This window comes from Stomoxys calcitrans, chromosome 1 (assembly GCF_963082655.1).
Source record: "Stomoxys calcitrans chromosome 1, idStoCalc2.1, whole genome shotgun sequence".
Classification (NCBI taxonomy): Eukaryota; Metazoa; Arthropoda; class Insecta; order Diptera; family Muscidae; genus Stomoxys; species Stomoxys calcitrans.
In genome coordinates this window covers 68,168,783-68,188,368 of record NC_081552.1, presented here as the reverse complement: position 1 = coordinate 68,188,368, position 19,586 = coordinate 68,168,783, and the positions used below count along the sequence as shown (strand labels likewise).

The following is a 19,586-nucleotide window of genomic DNA, read 5'->3' as shown; positions in this document are numbered from 1 at the left end:
GTTCTTGGGTCTTGACTTCTTGAGCATCTAGAGTGCGCAATTCTTATCCAATTTGAATGAATTTTGGCACGACGTGTTTTGTTATGATATCCAACAACTGTGCCAAGTATGGTTCAAATCTGTCCATAACATTATATAGTTGTCATATAAACCGATCTTGGGTCTTGACTTCTTGAGCCTAGAGGGTGCAATTCTTATCCGATTGGAATGAAATTCTGCACGACATGTTTTGTTATGATATCCACTAACTGCGCCAAGTATGGTTGAAATCGGTCCATAACCTGATATAGCTGCCATATAAACCGATCTTGGGTCTTGGCTTCTTGAGCCTCTAGAGAGCGCAATTCTTATCCGATTGGAATGAAATTCTGCACGACATGTTTTGTTATGATATCCAATAACTGTGCCAAGTGTGGTTCAAATCGGTCTATAACCTGATATAGCTGTCATATAAACCGATCTTGGGTCTTGACTTCTTGAGCCTCTAGAGGGCGCAATTCTCATCCGATTTGACTGAAATTTTGCACATAGTGTTTTAGTATCACTTCTAACAACTGCGCTAAGTATGGTTCAATTCGGTCCATTACCTGGTATAGCTGTCATGTAAACCGATCTTGGGTCTTGATTTCTTGAGCCTCTAGAGTGCGCAATTCTTATCCGAATAGAATGAAATTTTGCACCACGTGTTTTGTTATGATATCCAATAACTGTGCCAAGTATGGTTCATATCGGTCCATAACCTGATGTAGCTGCCATATAAACGGATCTTGGGGTTTGACTTCTTGGGCCTCTAGAGAGCGCAATTCTTATCCGATTTGGCTGAAATTTTGTACGACGGATCCTCTCATGTCCATCAACATACGTGTTTATTATGGTCTGAATCGGTCTATAGCCCGATACAGCTCCCATATAAATCGATCTCTCTATTTTACTTTTTGAGCCCCCAAAGGGCGTAATTCTTATTCGAATTGGCTGACATTTTACACAGGTCTCCAACATATAATTTATTTGTGATCGAAACCGGATCATATCTTGATATCGCTCTAATAGCAGAGCAAATCTTTTCTTAAGGGAAAAGAACTGACAAATGCGCTCCATGGTCGAGAGTATATAAGATTCGGCCCGGCCGAACTTAGCACGCTTTTACTTGTTTAGTTCTAAGATGTTAGATGTTGTTTCTTCTTTAGAAATTAGCAAAGTATAGGAGCATAGGCATATTGAGCAATAGTTGCATGCGGCTTTTACTCTATCTATCCATCAAAAAGGATTTTTGGTAGATTTTAATGAAATTCAAAGGTGAACTTAGCACGTCATTTTCATTTTCACGTCATGCTCAATCGACGTTTTCTTTATAAAAATTGGTCTTATTTTTTTTATAACTAAAAATTGTATATTCCTAATGTTTTTTTAGTTTGTGCGGGTAGTAAATAGCATGGGAAATAAATAGCATTCAAACCAAATGTCCAGATCGGGACAATATCCTGTTGAAATCATATAAAAATACTAGGCAGTTCGCCGAAATGTTTAACAAAATATTAAATACCCCGAACTCACTATAAAACTAAAATATCCGTACAAAAAAATCAAATGTCACCCCCCATGAGTCCCTTCCTGGAATCTTAGCGACTACAATTTTCCATAAAAAAAAATTTGAATATTTATATCTATTTCACAGTTACAGAAGGATTTTGAAATTTTTTCGATTTCGAACCATACCAACTGATTCAAAACAAATTTGGCAGTATGTTTAAGTTAGGTCGTTATACAAAATTTCAAGCAAATAGGTTAAGAAGCTCAAGAGTATAATCGGAAGATTGGTTAATATGGGAGCTATATCAGTTCATGAACCGATTTTGAGCATACTTGGCATAGATATTGAAAGTCAAATCAAAACACTTCATTCAAAGTTGCAGCCTAATCGGATAATAATTTCGCACTCTAGAGGATCAAGAAGTGAAGATCCGAGATCGGTTTATACGACAACTATATTAGGTTATGAACCGATTTGGGCCAAACTTAGCGCGGTTGTTGTAAGTCATAACGTGACACTTCACACCAAACTTCAGCCAAATCGAATAAGAATTGCATTGTCTGGAGACGCAAAAAGTTAATATCCTAAGTTGGTTTATATGGGAGCTATATCTGAATATGGTCCGATATCGTCCATTTACAATCTCAACCGACCTACATTACTAGAAAGTATGTGTGTAAAAGTTCAAGCCACTAGCTTTGTTCCTTCGAATGATAGTGTGCTTTCGAAAAAAAAAAACGGACGCTCATGATTAAACTGACTTAGAATGTCAAGAAGATCAAGAAAATATATACTTTGTTTGGTCTCGGATCAATATTTCCTTATGTTACAAACTTAATAATAAAATTAGCATACCCCGATTCTATGGTTTAGGGTATAAAAATGATTTCAAGGAAAAATAAACCTCAAACTGAAATTAAAAATTAACTGCTTTGACACTTGGCGAATATCGAAATCGTTCTTTTAAGGAAACTTGGCTTCTTCAAACAATCAAGTTGTTGGAAGTCGTGACAGAACACAACGTGTAAAATTTGAGGCAATTCGGTTTCGGACAATCGTACTTGACACGGTTTTCGAAGTCGTAAGAGAAGACTACATGCAAAATTTGAGCACAAGCGAATAATATTTGCGCCTTCTTAAGGCACAAGAAGTCACGTTTAAGGACCATATTCACATCTTATTCCTTATGGCCCACTTACAATCCACAATGACCCACGTCAGTAAGAAGTATCTTGGCAAAATTTTAGGCGAAAATCTTCATTAGTTCGGCGACTATCGTGATTTCCACAGACGTAGGGATAGGAGGACAGACAGACAGATGGACATGATTCTATCGACTCACAAAAGTTATGACTAGATTAGTATACCCCCATCCTATGGAGGTGGGTGTAAAAACACAACAATGTGAATATAATTGAAAGTTTAAAACTTTAAGTATAAACTTTCTTAAATTTCTGTTTCAAAATTTTTGAACAGCTCTTTCTAAAGCCAAAAAGGTCATCTACAATCAAAAGCTATCTAAAAATATGCAAATTATGAATTTTTCAATATTAAAATGTCCGGCTTAAAAATATGTTACACTACTGTGGGTTTTCCAGTGTGTGTTAGCATATGTCTGAAGACATTTGCATATCCCCACAAACACACATATCCTTCTTTTTTTCCAACTACAATTTTATTAAAACTACCCATCTCTGTTAAGCCAAAAAAAAAAAATCTCATCGCACACTAACCCCATATAAACGTCAGCATGGTGACTCTTAAAGCAAACTTGAAATTATGAGACTTCTTCTTATTGTTGCCTGCAAGGTATGTTTTACAAAAACCTTTTCATTTTACAAAATTAAATTTTCGACATGTGTTGGTATTACGAGTATATGTATGTACATTTGTATGGTTTTTGTTTATTCAATCCCTGTAGGAAGTTTGGGGTTAAGTCTCCCCATGTAACCACTTTTGTCTACTATGTGACATTGTCACCAAATTGTCTACATTGTTTTTATTGACAGGTGACAAATTATATTTTTTTTTTTCGTTCTGTCAAATGGTTTGTTGAAAATAGTGTTGCCGGTTCATAAATCTTTTCGAAAAAATGAAAAAATTGCAAAAATTGCAAAAGTGATGCTAATTAGCGACATAAGATGACCCATATGTAAGCATATTACTTTATTGTAGTGAAAATTCTAAATATAAACAATTTTAAATATTTTGTTTGTACTTAATCGACACGGCAGATGAAGACAATTCGTGGTGTTAATGCAGAACGCAACGATTTTGACGGATTATTTGACAGCTATCCAGAGATTACCCTTTTTACAAAAGTTTTTCTTCACTAAATATATATTTTAAAGAAATAAATAAATAAATGCATATATGTTTAAACTAATTTTAATGCCTTATTCAGCTCGGTTTTGAAATTTTGTGAAAAGTTCGAAAATTACGGACTAAAAGATTAAAAATATTTGTATAATGTCCCTACGGACATACTATTGACAACGCCCCATATATCCCGGAATGTCTCTATGTATTCCCTAATGACTTACTATCGACAATGTCACTATTTACTTCTGAATGACGAGCACATATAAAATGCAAATGCAAATTTTGCCCTTGAACATTCCACTAAGGAACAGGGGCAAACTTCTCATATATCCATGAGTGCAGTCCGATTCAAATTTAAGCTCAATGATAAGGGGCCTGCTTTTTATAGCCTAGTCCGGGCGACACCTCTTTGAAGAGAAGTTTTAAATGGCATAGTACCTCACAAATGTTGCCAGCATTAGGAGGTGGGAACCACCGCTGAAAATTTTTTCTGGTGGTCTCGCCAGGATTCGAACCCAGGCGTTCAGCGTCATAGGCGGACATGCTAACCTCTGCGCAAAAAACATGCAAAAAAACATGCACTTGGGTACAATTTGCAACTAGTTCTGCTGACAAAGTCAATAGTAAGTCAGTACAGATTTATTATCGACATTTCCTACAGGGATGGTAGTGTTCTTCTCTCTTGATTATGATGGCCGATAAGAAAGAACAATTTTATTAGCAATTTTTGTTCACTTAATAAAACATTTGAGATTATTTTATACGCCCCTATCATGTTATTCCAAGCCTGATAGTATGCAATGACATTATGAGTACATATCAAATGAATGTATATAGGTAGGCTTGGGCTTTGTAATACGGAATATATATGCAATTTTTTTGTAGCTTTTGTTTTCCCGTATATAGCCGTACAACGACTATATACAGCCATGGCAAATTGTGTTTTTTTTTTGGTTTGGCAAAGAAGATATTTTTTACTTTTTTTGTGCGCCCAAAAGAGTTGGCATAACTGATGCTGAAACAACAATCTGTTAGCCTTGGCTAAGCGAATCATGTTGGCCGTTTTGTTTAATTTTTTTGCTTAGCATTGTTTGAAGCTGCCACACATCTGTTTACCATTAAAGAGAAACCTTATATGTTAAACAAATTGTTGCTTACCTCTGTCATCCCAAAGATGTACTCCTGGTGCTGAATTTATAGAATGAATGTGTGAAATCGGATGAAATATAGGGAAATAAGTTTTCTTTCCAGCGCAAAGTGCATTAAGGTCAGCGACATTTTATATGTTTGGGTTTTCAGAACGCTCTAATAACTCGGACATATATGACAAGAATAACTTTAGGCTAGCATTCAAAAGTAGGAATACCGTAGGTAGTTTATTTAGTAGGAAAAAGACTAAGATAAAAACCGAAGACAAGTCAAATGTGGTATACAAAATACAATGCGATGGGGACAAGTCAAATGGCATATGTAAGCTCCACTCGGACAAAATTAAAAACTAGACTTTCGGCATATAAATCCGATCAAAAAATGGTACACAAACCAATAGAACAAAATACGGCACTAGCCTCGCATTGCACTTTAACTGGACATATTCCCAATCTTAAGAATGTAAAGATTTGAGCGCGAGAAAAAAATAATAAACGAAGATGTATGCTTGAAATGCTTCACATTGTTGTTACACCCACAATCGAATGAGTTTTAAGACTGACCCAGATTTATAGGAGTTTAGTCAATAGAGAGAAAGCTTTAAGTATACTTTTCACATCATCATAAGAAAGTCATTTGTAATTGTTAAAAATGTAATTATTTCATAAAATTGTATACTTTTTCAGTGAATTTTCCAGATGAAGAATAACCGCGGTGTTCGAATTATTGGAGTTTGCGCCTAAAAAAAAGAATTTTCAAAAACTTAAACATCGGTTTTTTAATTATTGTTTCATGACCTTGCGACAAAACAACCACAAAAATAAAAAATAAAATAGGTCAACTATACACACCAAAACAAAAGTTTTTGGTTTTAAAACAGAAGAAGGGTCCTTTTACCATAAGCGGAGCTGCTAAATGGTTTACAAACAAATTTGGTTACGTTCAATAACGCTACGTTTATGGCTAACATTTGATATATTGAAGAGAAATGTAACTAGGTAACAATGAAAGAAAAAATTTCGTGATAACGGTATTTTGTTTGCCGTAAAAAAGTCCCAAACGTAATAGGGAAATGAGGATGATATGTGTTATAAACTTCAACAGTTGAACCTTTGTGTGCTGCTGAAAACAGCAAAATATCTGTTAAGTTTCTTTTTCAAATTAATTTGATAACCACATTGTTTTGCCGAAACAGAAATATACCAATTTTTTTAATTGGATAACATGCCTGTATGTGATAAATATCCTAGATGTTACAGAATTAAACTTAATTGAATTTAAATTCGATATATTTGTTCCTAATATTTCGTTTTATCCTACTCTGCCAATTAGAAAGTGAAATAAGGATGTCAGTCCTTCAATTGCTGAACTTGTTGACAACAGCAAAAACTGGAGCTAAATATATTTCTAGTTTTGTATTCGAATAAATTTCACAATCATTTTGTTCTGCCTGAACAAGTTTTTTCGTTCATTTGTTTACCTTTTACTTTTAGTTACACAGAAATTTACCAATTTGTTTGTTTGAGTTAGATAACATGCCTGTATGTGGTAAATAACCTAGAGATTGAATTTATGCTTGGATATTCCTAGAAATTGTCCCCATGTAGCTTATTATTGTTACTAAAATTCTCACCAGTAGCCACATACCAGGAAAAACCTAACAACATATGTATTGCCACTTTTGTGCAACATATTTTCTAAATTGATTATATAGGAAATATTGTTTCAACTATATGTTTCTGTGTGCATGTTTCTCTGTATTTCAAAAGTTTCCTTTAACAACACAGAACTGTTGCATACGTTTAGGTTTGCTTATGGTTTATATGACAAATTTTTTATATCAAGAGTTTTGCAAACTTTTAATTACACTACACATTCTTATAATGCTGAGCTCTACCCATAGGGAGGAAGTGTAATAGTTTTATTACTCGATTTGTAACAGACAAATTATCTATGCAATGTTCAAACAAATCATTGCTTTTCCCTTTATAAAACCTCAAAAGTAGTACAATATATTCAAAATACGTGTAACAGATTTTTAGCTTGACTTAGTCTGTGCTGGTGGAAATGATTTTAAACACACAAAATGGTTTATATTTTTATTTTATGACACACTTTCGCAGCTGTTCTTTAATGTCCTCTAGCTTTAATATATTAAAATTATTTACAATAAAGAAAAAGATACAACTAAAGTGTTTTAAAAAGTCTGTTGCCAAATAATTAAAACAGATTTCCTGCTGTTTTCCTGCGACCTAACTCCTTAGATTTTTTCTCGGCATGACATTTTGAATTGCATAGATTTTGTTTTCAGGTTTTTAGAAAATCTTTTCAACAAAACTGTTGCAACATGAACATCGCCATTAAATGTAATGGCGATCTAGAATATATATACTTTGTGGGGTCTTAGACCAAAATTTCGATGTGCCACAAACGGAATGGCGTAGTTAGTATTCCTCCATCCTATGGTGGAGGGTATGAGAATATGAAATTAATGAATGAGAGCGAAACAATACAAAATCGACTTAAACAAAAGGCAGAATTGAAAGTTCTAATTTACCATATTAGAAAATTCCATACGATTGTATTGTTTCTTAACAAGTATAACTTTCTAAGCATGCACATGATTCATAGTAGATCTACGTATTAAAGTTATTCATGCTATCTCCTTTACTTTGGAGTATAGGCATTTGAAATTTCAATAAAATATCAAAAGCGTTTCATTTTCAAACAATACCTTTTAATAAATTAATTTTTTTTAGGAAGTTTTTGCACAAATTTTGGCTAATATTTAATCTTTATAGGGATTTTTCGATTTCGCCAATTTAGCCTTACAACCGGGCAACAGTTGTAAGAAGTATTTGTGCAAGATTTCAAGCGCCTAGCTTATATGCTTCGAAAGTTAGAATGCTGTCGACAAACACTCGATCAGGAATAAACATATATACTTTTAGGGTGCCATTTTAATATTTTGATGAGTTAATCACGGTATAACAAATACCTCCCATCCTATGGTGGAGGGCACAGAAAAATTATTTCATTTTAGTTAAGTGTTGCATAACTCTTAAATTTTTCCCCCCCCAAAAATTGCTTAACATGAAAATTTGTATTTCTTGTATGACATGAGCGTAGAAAATAGGAAATCCACTCAAATTCATATGTTGCCATTATTAAAACTTGTTACAGCTGTTCCAGCATTAGACAAACCACCTACAAGTATGTTCAAGTATTTGAAACAACGTTAATGCAGCTACAATTTGCTATGTGTAATATGAATAAGTTTTTTACAACGCTTACAAAGGAAGGAAAAAAAAACATCAACCCATATGTATTTTAATTCGTCATTTAACTAAGTACGCACATTAATTTCCCCCAAATGAACAATTTTGTGAGAATCATTTCGCTTTGTTTTATGAGACAATAATTGTTAGATTTTAATTAGCGTTGTGTGTGTGTGAGGAATTTTTAAAGCCTGCCTTTCCTTTGTCATCACGGCAGCACGCAAATTACCCATGCTTTACCTCATGTGCTATGCGTAGAGAAGTCTGGCATGCTCGTAAAGTGTTCAAATTAAAAAGTCTCTTAAGAGCAAGCGTAAATTTAATTTACAAAATACCTTTAATTGCGTTTTTACATATTTGGGCAATCATCAACATTTTTAATTAAAATCAGTCTGGGGTGCAAACAAAACATGGGAAAATAAAGGACAATACTACATGGTAAAATGAATGCAAAATAAAGTGCAATTTTGCAAGGCCTAAAAATATGTACTACTTTTCATTAAAAGCAATGGGGCTGGCCAGGTAATCTGTTTGTTATATGGCTCTAATTTTGATGTTTTTTTTTTCATAAATATTTCCTGCAGTAGAAAACAAGTAAAACTATGTATTTGCAAAATGTATGCAAAATAAAGTGCAATTTTGCAAGGCCTAAAAATATGTGATATTTTCATTAAAAGCGAAGGGGTTGGCCAGGTAATCAGTTGGTTATATGGCTCTAATTTTGATGTACTTTTTTTAATAAATATTTTCCGTAGTAGAAAACAATTAAAAATATGTATTTGTAAAATGTATGCAAAATAAAGTGCAATTTTGCACGGCCTAAAATATGTACTACTTTTCATTAAAAGCCATGGGGCGGGCCTGGTAATCTGTTTGTTTGATGGCTTTCATTTTGATGTTTTTGTTCAATAAATATTTGCTGTAGGAGAAAACAAGTAAAAATGTGCTAAATTTGGCCGGGCCGTACCACCACCATGGATTCTAATCAAAATTTACAAAAATTAACTAAGTTAGAGCACACATTTCCTATGTTATTGCCCGGCTTTCACGGCTGACAGACACCGATACTTAGGTGGCGTCGCGGAACCAGACATGATCTAACTTAGGTATGTGGTAAGGAAGACAATTAAGCATTTTGTAGCAAGCACGGAATTCCTAACTTAAAATTTTCTTTTTCGAGGTTACTTTTTAGTTTTTAGAGCGCACAACAAGCCGATCACTGGCTTAGGTGAATGTCCATGGTGTCATGGGGCGAATTAATATCCCCACTCTATTTTCAACCTAAACTAACACACATTTATACTTTACATACAAAATATTGTATCTGCCAAATCAGCCTAACGTGGTTCTTGGGGTCATAAAAAAATAGTCTGAAGTTCAGATTATTTTAATAATTCGTAATAATAAACACAACGTGCAAAATTTTATCAAAATCGCATAACAATTGCGGCTTCAAAGACTCAAATCGGAAGATCGGTTTCTATGGCCGCTATTTCATGTTATAGACTCATTTGGACCGTATTTGTCAGTTTTATTGGAAGCCGTAACAGAGCTCTACGCCCAAAGTTACTGCCAAATCGGATAACAATGGAGGCTTCAAGGAACTTAAGGACTCACATGGAGATCAGTCTATACATTAGCTATATTAGGTTATAGACCCACTTGGACCGTATTTGGGGCATTCGTAACAGAATACTAAGTATAACATTTTAGCCAAGTCCGATAACAATTGCGGCTTCCATGTGTTCAACATGTCAAACCGGGAGTTCGGTTTATAGGTGACCGGTCATAACGCCCAGGGGACATAACGCCCGAAAATATTTTTGGGCGTCTAAGGCCCCATAAAGTATATATATTCTTGATCGTCATGCCATTTTTAGTCGATCTAGCCAAGTCCGTCCGTCTGTCCGTCCGTCCGTCTGTCCGTCCGTCCGTCTGTCCGTCCGTCCGTCTGTCCGTCCGTCCGTCCGTCCGTCTGTCCGTCCGTCCATCTGTCTGTCGGAAGCACGCTAACTTTCGAAGGAGTAAAGGTAGCCGCTTGAAATTTTGCACAAATACTTTTTATTAGTGTAGGTCGGTTGGTATTGTAAATGGGTCAAATCGGACCATGTTTTGATATAGCTGCCATATAAACCGATCTTGGGTCTTGACTTCTTGAGCCTCTAGAAGGCGCAATTCTTATCCGATGTCATTGAAATTTTGCACGTAGTGCTTTGGTATCACTTTCAACAACTACGCTAAGTATGGTTTACATCGGTCCATGTTTAGATATAGCTGCCATATAAACCGATCTTGGGTCTTGACTTCCTGAGCCTCTAGAGGGCGTAATTCTCGACCGATTTAACTGAAATTTTGCACGTGGTGTTTTGGTATTACTTTCAACAACTGTGCTTAGTATGATTCAAATCGGTCCATAACCTAATATAGCGGCCATATAAACCGATCTTGGATCTTAACTTCTTGAGCCAATAGAGCGCGCAATTCTCATCCGATTTGGCTGAAATTGTGCACGAGGTGTTTTGTTATGACTTCCAATAACTGTGCCAAGTATGGCGCAAATCGGTATAGAATCTGATATAGCTGCCATTTAAACCGATCTGGGATCTTGACTTCTTGAGCCTCTAGAGGGCGCAATTCTCATCCGATTTGGCAGAAATTTTGTACAACGGCTTCTCTAATGACCTTAAACATACGTGTCTAATATAGTCTGAATCGATCAATAGCTTGATACAGCTCCCATATAAACCTAGCTCCAATAGCATAACAGTTCTTATTCAATATTCGTTGTTTGCCTAAAAAGAGATACCGCGCATAGAACTCGACAAATTCGATCAATGGTGGTGGGTATATAAGATTCGGCCCGGCCGAACTTAGCACGCTCTTACTTGTTTTTTTAATAACAAAACAATCTTCTAATATTTTTATAATAATTAGTTACTGCGAAATAACCTGCAATATTACGTCGATACTGTTTGCATATTATTTCATTGTGCAACAATTCCAAAATAAAGAAATGAAACAAACTAAAAAAAAAAAGATTGGAAATTAATTCCTTTTTTGTTTGGGGGTATGTTTCATTTGGAAGAAGTTTTTACATGGCATGGGACCTCACAAATTTCGCCAGCATGAACTTGAATCGGACAGCGCTCAGTGAGAAGTATGTGAGAAGTTTGCCCCTGAATCCTGAATGGAATGTTCATGCTCTGTTAAGAAAGTTCGTCGCATTCATCATTGTGTTCAGCGACGAAGCTCATTTTTGGATCAATGGGTACGTAAATAAGCTGAACTGTCGAATTTGGAGCGAAGGTCAGTAAGAAGCATTGCATAATCTACCAATGTATCCGGAAAAAGTCACAGTTTGGTGCAGTTTATGGCCTGGTGGCATCATTGGACCGTACTTTTTCAAAGATGATGCGAATCATAACGTAACAGTGAATGGTGAGCGCTACCGTAAGATGGTATCCAACTTTTTTTTGTCCGAAATGCAAGAGCTTGACTTTCATAATATGTGGTTTCAACAAGACGTTGCAACATGCCACAGAGGACGCGTAACAATAGACTAATTGAGAGGCGAGTTCAGTGAACATTTTATTTTACGTTCGGGACCGGTCAATTGGCCGCCTAAATCGAGCGATTGAACGCCTTTAGAGCTTGACTTGCATAATATGTGGTTCCAACAAGACGTTGCAACATGCCACAGAGGACGCGTAACAATAGACTAATTGAGAGGCGAGTTCAGTGAACATTTTATTTTACGTTCGGGACCGGTCAATTGGCCGCCTAAATCGTGCGAGTGAATGCCTTTAGAGCTTGACTTGCATAATATGTGGTTCCAACAAGACGTTGCTACATGCCATAGAGCACGCGTAACAATAGACTAATTGAGAGTCGAGTTCAGTGAACATTTTATTTCACTTTCGGGACCGGTCAATTGGCCGCCTAGATCGTGCGATTTAACGCCTTTAGACTATTTTTTGTGGGGCTATGTTAATGCTAATGTCTATACAGACAAGCCCGCTTCAATGGACGCATTGGAAGACAACATTGAAGCATTTATTCATGAGATACCGGCCGAAATGATGTAAAGAGTATGGCAAAATTGGACTAAGCGGATGGATTTGAGGCGCAGTCACGGGCAACATTGGCATGAAATAATCTTCAAACATTAAATTATATGGACCGTACTATCGATTCAAATAAACATTTCATGCATTTTTCTAAATTTTATGTAGTTTTTTTGAAGAGCTTTTCTTTAGTTTTTAAAAAATCACAATCTATATAAAGAAAATATTTATTTTGAGTGCTTTGTGGAAAAGTGCAAAATTCTTTTTTTTTTAACTGATTTAAGAAAATGGCATTCAAACTAAAGGAAACGAAAATGAAGGATATAAAATTAAAAAAAAATTATAATGTAGATTTTAAAGAGTACATGAGAGAAAATTTTGAATAATCGTGTAGAATTAGGGAGCGATAATTTTTGGTTTAGTTTAAAATCTACACGCTTATTAAAAATTTTCTCTTATACATTGTTTCTATAATTTAAGTACTTAAATGTTTGCCATATACAAAATATAATGTGCGTATAAGCAACTCCTCAACTGAATACGTTGCAACAATTAACAAGTAAACGCGTGCTAAGTTCGGCCGGGCCGATTCTTAGGCACACACCTCCATGAATTCTGCCAAAAGTTTATACAAAACAAGTAAAAGCGTCCTTAGTTTAGCCGGGCCGAATCTTAGGAAGCAGTCTCACAACTTCAAAAATACCGAACAAACATTGACAAAAATTTTCGAAAAAAACTTCGTTGTAAGTCCAATAACTTACAAACCGTTAGAGATATACTTCACATTTCCGTATCTTTTTGTAGAGTTTTACGAGATCTTTAAAAAAAAATAAGCCGAACAGTCCATAAATTACTGTTTAGCAAGCAATACAAAATTTGACATATTCAAGGTGGCCAATTTTCAAGTCCCATGCATCAGCCTCTGGACTCACTAACTTTGCACACTTGGGTACTTGTTGGAAAACACGTACTTGTTGGAAAACACCTCAACATTGACAATGTAAAATTTCGTGTACATATCTCTATCCATTCAAATGTTTCAGGATTATTTCCAAGATTTTTGGATTTGGCAATACTGTACATAATGCCCACTAGAGCTGCAGGCGAACTCATTAACTCACTATATAACCAAATTAGTTGCCCGTTTTGTCATGCAGTGTACCCTCCCCCATACACCAATTTTCAAAAACGCCAGATCTCGGAGATGCGTCCACCGATTTCAGCGAAATTTTGTATGCCACCTTATGGTACTCCAAAATTACGAAATTGGCAAACAATTTTGGGGTAAATAACCAGAGGGGACGCCCCATCCCAAAACCCACCCGAACGGACATGTGTACTGATTTTGACGATATGTGTATCAAATGAAATGTATTTAAGTGTAGGGTACGAACTTGGCATTAAAATGTTACCCTAAGTATCGGAGAGCCCCCTAACCCCAAATACACCACCCAACGGGACACTTTAACCGCTTTGAGCAATATGGGTATCAAATGATAGGTATTAAAACTAGAATACATATCTGACACAAAAACTTTTTTTTTTGGTGTCTGAGGGCCCTCGCCACTCCCAAAACCCCCCAGCAGGACGAATTTACCAATTGGGACAATATGGGTATCAAATGAAAGCTATTTAAAGGTAGAGTCCAATGCTGATATGAAAATTTATTCCTTAATGTCTGAGGCGCCTCCCCACCCCCCAAAACTCCTCAACAGGACAATATGGGTATCAAACGAAAGATATTTGGAAGCTGAGTACACATCTGTTATAAGAATTTGCTCCAAGGTGTCAACGGAGCCTCCCCAGCCCCAAAAACCCCCAAAACGGGCATAAATGTCCAACGTCACAAAATTGGTAGTCAACTCTTTGGGAGTCTGGGACCGGCCCACCCACAAAATACCCTTCAATAGGACGTGTAGTTTATTTTGTCGTTTGGTTCTAAGCGTGGGGCGACCGACCCTCTCTTCCCATTAAATGCAACGCCAAACTGTCATGTAGGATGACCCAGCATATATTGTTCTCAAATGAAAGGACGTGTCAGAGGGCAATCTCCCCCTATCCTACCCAAAAAAAAGGGAATAAGAATAATATGAACAGATATATATAAGACCGATCAGGATAGAATAGGACAGAAATAAAAAGTCTTTGGTAGTAGAGTACACTTTTTACCCTCAAATTGGGATGGACACAGGAGGATCTGCGGATCTTTAAGAATGTAGTATCCCAAGTGGTCGCTTTGAAATATGATTTTGAATGTAAATAACCAATACAAAAAAATTAATTAGTGTGAATCTGAACGAGAACCCCTAGCCCTGAATATCTTGATAGCCTCCTTCAAAGTGCTTGACATTATGGGGCTCAAACAAAATCGTGCTCTAGCACGATGCTGATTTTACTTCAGGTTCCGCCTCTAAACTCCATTCATGCCATGATTGCCTTTTATGGCGAAATAATAGGTATTTGATAGTAGAAAACGAATTTGATATCTAAGTTTGAGGCCAAATGATTGGTGGTCGTGCCAACCTATAAACTTCTCCTAAACCAATGGCAATTAGGGCCCAAATTAAAGAAATTTGAGAGTAGAGCACGATGCTGATATTTTTTTAGGGCTAAGTACGGGCTAATGCTGGCAACATTTGTGAGATACTATGCCATATAAAACTTCTCTCCATAAAGGTGTCGCTCTACGGCACGCCGTTCGAACTGGGCTATAAAAAGGAGTCCCCTTATCATTGGGCTTAAAACTTGAATACGACTGCACTCATTGGTATGTGAGAAGTTTGCCCCTTTCCCTTAGTGGAATGTTCATAGGCAAAATTTGTTGTTTGTCTGTAAGTAAAGGGTGATTTTTTTGAGGTTAGGATTTTCATGCATTAGTATTTGACAGATCACGTGGGATTTCAGACATGGTGTCAAAGAGAAAGATGCTCAGTATGCTTTGACATTTCATCATGAATAGACTTACTAACGAGCAACGCTTGCAAATCATTGAATTTTATTACCAAAATCAGTGTTCGGTTCGAAATGTGTTCATTCACCGTAACGTTGCGTCCAACAGCATCTTTGAAAAAATACGGTCCAATGATTCCACCAGCGTACAAACCACACCAAACAGTGCATTTTTCGGGATGCATGGGCAGTTCTTGAACGGCTTTTGGTTGCTCTTCACTCCAAATGCGGCAATTTTGCTTATTTACGTAGCCATTCAACCAGAAATGAGCCTCATCGCTGAACGGTGAATGAACACATTTCGAACCGAACACTGATTTTGGTAATAAAATTCAATGATTTGCAAGCGTTGCTCGTTAGTAAGTCTATTCATGATAAAATGTCAAAGCATACTGAGCATCTTTCTCTTTGACACCATGTCTGAAATCCCACGTGATCTGTCAAATACTAATGCATGAAAATCCTAACCTCAAAAAAATCACCCTTTACATGGGTATGCAGGGTGGGGCGGCCACTGCTGGTGTGTCGCCAATAATCATCACAATTGAATCCCACGGTTGAACTCATTTGACACATTCTGGAGTCCTTATTAGATTTTATAAGCTTTCCATTGGAGAAATCAGTGTTGACAGCCATTTAGTGCTAAATGGGTCAAGTCTTAAAGAGAATTATGCACACAGGTACATCACGCTTAAGAGATAGCTGGTGTTCACTTTAATATTTCTATCACTGGCACCTTTAAAATCTGACTGCATAAATTAAAGTGCAATATCTATGGTTGCGTTATGTCAGGTAATGGTGACGCAGAGGGTACGGAAGCGACCTGGGATATGCTAGTTGTTAATAAAAACGAAGTATGTAAACCTATTTTTACAATCAATGTCTCATTTTGCTCTTGGTTATGCAGCATTTGGCAAGAGTAATAGGACTTCACACATTTTTCCGTTTTGGATTTGCATGATTAAAAAAGAAGAAAATATTAATTTTTTTTTTCACTAAAATAATTTCAAAGTGGTTTGTGCGTGGCCTTTTTTTTATAACCACCATCATAGGATGGGGGTGTACTAATCTAGTCATTCCGTTTGAAGTAAAAGGCCGTTTAACGCAAGACTCTTGCTCCCCCTTATTATCCCTCATGTAACCTATGTTTTCAATAGGATTGTGACCACGAATTTTTTTCCATTAGATTGGAAGCATGCCAAGGTCATCCCACTGCCTAAGAACTCCGAGGAATATAGACCAATTGCGATTCTTTGTTATTTGTCAAAGGTCTTTGAGTAATTGCTGTATTTGCAAATGTCGTCTTTTGTCAACGAGAACTCTTTGCTATATGTGAGACAGTCCGGGTTTCGTCCTAACCACACCTGCGTAACTGCCTTGGCAGAGGTCTCTGAGAGGATCAGGGTCAATTTGGAGAATGACAAGATAAATTTTCTTGTTCTCCTTGACCATTCTAAGGCATTTGACACTGTAGATCATTGCTTGTTATGTGATAAGATGAGACATCTATACCACTTTTCTTCTACGTCCGTTCGTCTTATTTTGTCGTACCTGTCACACCGCACTTAGTCCGTTAATTATAAGTCTTCTGTTTCATCGCCTTTGCTTGTTTTAAAAGGTTTTCCTAAGGGATCAATTCTGGGATCTCTTCTCTTTTCATTGTACAGTAACGACTTGGCGAGTCAATTGTCTTATTGTGAGGTACATATGTACGCTGACGATGTACAGATATATATCGGCGGTCCGAGGGATGAGATTGCTGAAAACATACGTCTACTTAATCATGTTCTGTCAAGAGTCAGCACGTGGGCGAAAGCTAATGGCCTGTGTCTCAACTCTGTAAAGTTCAAGTGTGTTGTTATCAGAAACAGACTGTCTCGTTTTTCATGTGATGTCGGTATATTCATTAACGACGCTAAATTGGAACTCGTTCCTCATGCAAAGAACTTGGACGTGGTTATTAATAGCACTCTGACTTGGAGTAATCATATCGACTCTGTCGTTGGTCAGGAATATTCAAAATTGCGTGCTCTCTGGGCCACTGAGTCGGTTACTCCGCTGCGGGTTAGGTCTCTCTTTTCTATTAATTCCTCTTTAATTGATAAATTCATTTTGGTGTTTCCTTTAAATTCATTCTGCAAAGCCACAAATGTAAGTTTTTTTCCGTTAGTAAAAAATCTGTGATGTATTGTATAGCTAAAGATTCTTAGTTTTAAGTGTATACTACGTACAATTGTTGGAGATATTACCCGCACTTCAATCATAAGAATTTTATATTCTTGTTGTGGGGGTGTAAATAAATAAATTACAAATTACAAAATTACGAATTCAATAGGCCTATGACCTTAAATCGGCGGATCGGTCTGTATGGGAGCTATGTCAAGCTATGGTCCGATATAGCCCATCTTCGAACTTAACCTGCTTATGGACAAAAAAAATCTGTGCAAAGTTTCAGCTCAATATCTCTATTTTTAAAGACTGTAGCGTGATTTCAACAGACCGACGGACGAACGGACATGGCTAAATCGTCTTAGAGTTTTATGCTGATCAAGAATATATATACCTTATAGGGTCGGAAATGGAAGCTTCGATGTGTTGCAAACGGAACGACAAAATGAATATATACCCCCTCCTGTTTTCGTTTTGTGTTACTCAAACCGCGTCAAAATCATATTCGAAATGCTTGCTTTTGTCTCCTGTTCTACCTCCACCCAAAATGCTTAGTACTTATAACCTAAATTGTGTGAATTTGTTCAGGGTGGTTTGATTAGTTTAGAATGACAATATCAACAGACAGTCAGCCAACCGGCCATTGGTGAACATTGGTGAAAAGTCTTCAGGACATGTACACAAAGTCTTGGTAGTTATTGTTGGATGTGAACTAAAGTGAAGTGTTAGCAAATTGGCCACTTAAGAGCTTTAGTGTTGAAAAACAAACAATTTTATGTGGAAAGATTGCACAGTTTGGGGCAGTGGTGGGCACGTTAACAAAGTTGATGATAATAAATTGTTTGTTTGTTTTAAGGGCAGCAAATCCCGACCAATCAACCAAGTGTAAAATAAGAACAATGCGTCGACCGAACGAAGGTACACGAGTTGATTACACTGTCCGTGTGCTTCCATTCGTTTTTATACCCTCCACCATAGGATGAGGGTATACTAATTTCGTCATTCTGTTTGTAACTCCTCGAAATATTCGTCTAAGACCCCATAAAATATATATATTCTTGATCGTCAAGATATTTTAAGTCGAACCAGCCATGTCCGTCCGTCTGTCTGTCGAAAACACGCTAACTTTCGAAGGAGTAAAGCTAGACGCTTGAAATTTTGCCCAAATACTTCTTATTAGTGTTGTTCGGTTGGGATTGTAAATGGGCTATATCGGTCCACGTTTTGATAAAGCTATCATATAAACCTATCTGGGGTCTTGACTTCTTGAGCCTCTAGAGAGCGCAATTCCTATCCCATTTGGCTGAAATTTTGCACGACGTGTTTTGTTATGACTTTCAACTACTGTGTTAAGAAATGTTCAAATCGGTCCATAGCCTGATATAGCTGCCATATAAACCGATCTGGGGTCTTGACTTCTTGAGCCACTAGAGGACGCAATTATTATCCGATTTGGCTGAAATTTTGCATGAGGAGTTTTGTTATGACTTTCAACAACTGTGCTCAGAAAAGTTCAAATCGGTCCATAACCTGATATAGCTGCCATATAAACCGATATGGGATGTTGACTTCTTGAGCCTCTAAAGAACGTTTTGATTTCTCATGACCCCTAACTTACGTGTCGAATATGGCATGAATCGGTTTATAGCCTAATACAGATCCCCTATAAACCGATCTCGCTATTTTACTTTTTCAGCCCCTAAAGTGCGCAATTCTTACTAGATTTGGCTGAAATTTTACACAATGACTTCTACTATGGTTTCCAATATTCAATTATGGTGCGAAATGAACCATAACTTGATAGTGTTCCAATAACATAGCAATTTTTTTCTTATATTCTTTGTTTGCCTAAAGAGAGATACCGTGGCAAGAGCTCGACAAATGCGATCCATGGTATAGGGTATATAAGATTCGGCCCGGCCGAATTTAGCACGCTTTTACTTGTTCGTTTTGCCCACGGGCACAGGAATTTATGTGCGCTTGTGTTTTTTTTGCCCATCTATAGTTTGGGGGCATACCGACTCGTCTGCTAGAATCGGGCAGATGTTTGTTTATTTTGATGTGCCATAGCCATTGGACAAGTGGTATGATTTTTTTTTTTTTTTTTGACGATAAGTGTCTGAG

General features: G+C 36.7%; 2 protein-coding genes across 4 annotated transcripts in view; both read left to right on the top strand.

Annotated features, from left to right (window-relative positions):
• Window positions 1–19,586, top strand: part of LOC106093105 (serine-rich adhesin for platelets) — a 742,527-nt gene that overhangs the window by 243,522 nt on the left and 479,419 nt on the right. The gene's annotated exons all lie outside the window — the stretch shown is intronic.
• The window catches only part of LOC106090193 (putative uncharacterized protein DDB_G0271606), a 539,204-nt gene that overhangs the window by 413,900 nt on the left and 105,718 nt on the right, over window positions 1–19,586 (top strand). The gene's annotated exons all lie outside the window — the stretch shown is intronic.